The sequence below is a fragment of the Drosophila guanche genome, unplaced genomic scaffold (assembly GCF_900245975.1).
Source record: "Drosophila guanche unplaced genomic scaffold, DGUA_6, whole genome shotgun sequence".
Classification (NCBI taxonomy): domain Eukaryota; kingdom Metazoa; phylum Arthropoda; class Insecta; order Diptera; family Drosophilidae; genus Drosophila; species Drosophila guanche.
In genome coordinates this window covers 78,961-81,570 of record NW_022995781.1, presented here as the reverse complement: position 1 = coordinate 81,570, position 2,610 = coordinate 78,961, and the positions used below count along the sequence as shown (strand labels likewise).

The 2,610-nt window shown below is 44.5% G+C and overlaps 1 pseudogene; it reads left to right on the top strand.

Annotated features, from left to right (window-relative positions):
* The first annotated feature begins 1,532 nt into the window (after nucleotides 1-1,532).
* The window catches only part of LOC117591434, a 6,770-nt pseudogene continuing 5,692 nt past the window's right edge, over nucleotides 1,533-2,610 (top strand).

Here is a 2,610-nt window from a genome sequence, read left to right as displayed (position 1 = left end):
CCATGGACATTGCATTCCCATGGTCAAATCAAACCTCGTCTAACGTATCGAACTGTGTTAAGTTACTCCACGAAGTACTTAAAGTTAAAACTATACGCTTTTCAGAGGGTACACTGCATTGCTATCAATTATCAAAAACATATTGTATAAAGCTTTATTCAGAAGACAGTGCAGCACCCTACGAAAAATAGTTTGACATTCCGCTGATTCAGCGGATGCCCAATCTGGACATCGACTGCAGCTCCTCCTTTGCTTCTCTGGCGTCGTGACAGGACGATGACTGTGATGACTCTGGTTCGATGCTACTTATCAGTAGATAAGTATGTGCACGCTTCGCTGCCTGTTGAGACACTAAGATGTCAATGTCGTGTTTATGGATACACGGCCATGGGAAGAGGCAGAAGAAATGGTATGTGTGGCCGCATTAGAGGCACGTTGGAAGCCAATTACCACATAAAATGAAGAAAATCCCTAGAAAACAACTGACGGTAAAAATAAGAGGGAAAAGGGAGAGACACGCAACTCTTCGAATAGGAATGATTTAGTCAACCAAACTCGGAAAAACAATCCAATCAAACGAGTGTTTACATTTTTTTAATTATTTTTTTTATTAATTTGCCATTCTACGTCGGGTCAGAAGATGATCAAACATACATACATATGTACATATTTACATACACATGTACATACATGATTTGACAAAAATTCAAAGTATACAATTATTTCTATCCATGACCTATGATAGATATCATAGGCAACAATTCCGTGTCATCGAATTGCCTGCTGACAAAGCTGTTCAAAGCTTTTCTGTTGTTATTATATTATTATTATTATCTTATATGCTGTTGATCTGCTGGGAATCTCGCTTGTCTGTTCGCTTGTTTTTTATGTCCGTTACTCAAAGAGTAAATAGGGTATATTGTATTTGTGGGGAAAATTAGATGTACATATGTATGTATGTAACGCACAGAAGGAACTGTTTCCGACCCTATAAAGTATATATGTTTGTGTATATATTCTTGATCAGAATCAATAGCCGAGTCGATTAAGCTATGTCTGTCCGTCCGTCCGGCTGTCTGTCTGTCCGACCGTCCATCCGTCTTGTTGAGCGCCTGGATCTCAGAGACCATTAAAGCTAGAGCCATCAAATTTTGCATCAAGACTTCTGTATGCTCACACTGTGTATTTAAAAATGAGCCCAGCCCCCTTCCGTCCCCGCAAAAGGGCGAGAACCTCCCAGAACAGACAGGCATGGCTTAATCGACTCGGCTATTGATGCTGATCAAGAATATATTTACTTTATGGGGTCGGAAACGTTTTCTTCTGTGCGTTACATACATCGACTTTGTGCACAAAAACAATATACCCCATTTACTCTTCGAGTGCCGGGTATAATAAATCCCGCCCGTACAAAGGGCGAAAATCTGCCACAGCCACAATTTTTAAGATAAAAGAAAAATAAAAAGATAAAAACGCCATTCTGACTTTCAAATTATCTGAAATAAAACGAATGAGATGGACCAAAGGATAGGATGGACAAGGGGGTAAAAATAAAAAAAAACCGCTTAGTCGCTTGAGTGTCGAAGAGATGAAGTGTCCGTAATAACCCGGGCGAAAGTGACATAAAGATTATAGTAAAAAATATTACACAACTCGATGCATTCTTTGAAGTCCCATTCGATTCCTCAGCTGCCCTTTGATGCGTGATTAGGCTTATATACAAAAGCTTTCACCTTACAGCTTCCACTCCATGGAGGTCAGACTTTCCATCCGTTAGCTTGCGCCTAACGAGCCATAAGGCTATGCTAAACCCTTGTTAGAGAAATGAAGTAAATACATTTTAACGAAATTCCCTCTATGTATTTTCACTATTTCTGATTTGCACATATATTTCTACATATTTCTACTACATATTTCCGATGATCCTATTGGGCTTTGAGGTGGCTCAGAGGGGGGCCTAGCTGACGCCACCGGTCGGCAGAACACCAGCCAGGAAGTCAGTCCAACAGCAGACTGGCTGAAGAAAGTGGAATGGGCCTCGGTGGTGTTGCCCAACTTCAGTGTGGAGCCACAGAAGGTGGCCGCACAACCGAAGAGGCAGCGCTCTCAAGAGACGCCCGGACCTGCCGCGAAGCGATCCAGGGTTCTACCAAATGTATCCTTCGCGCAGATTGCCAAGGAGGGGACGTTGATAGGCGTTCTCAACAAAGGCAGCGCGGAGGGGAAAATACCCAGAAGCCAATGGAAGTGGGTGGAAGCGGCACTGGCCGACCGCTGCTTCGAGCTTCTCGACAAGGATCCCGGGCCACCCCCGGTCTGCAAAGACATGGGATGGTTCCAGGGGAGCATCAAAGTGGTAGCCTGCGAGGATGAGCGCTCCGTAAAGCTATACAAAGCTGCGGTGGCGCAAATCGGTAAGGTCTACGCAGGGGCGAAGCTCGTCGCTGTGGACTGGAGCGAGGTGCCCAGTAGACCAAGGGCCCGTATATGGGTACCGGCCACCTTCAAGGAGCCCGAGCGGATCCTTACGATGTTGCAGAGATGCAACCCCACACTGCCAACCTCAGATTGGAAGGTGGTTAAAGTGGAGGCATCAAAGGGCCCCACAAA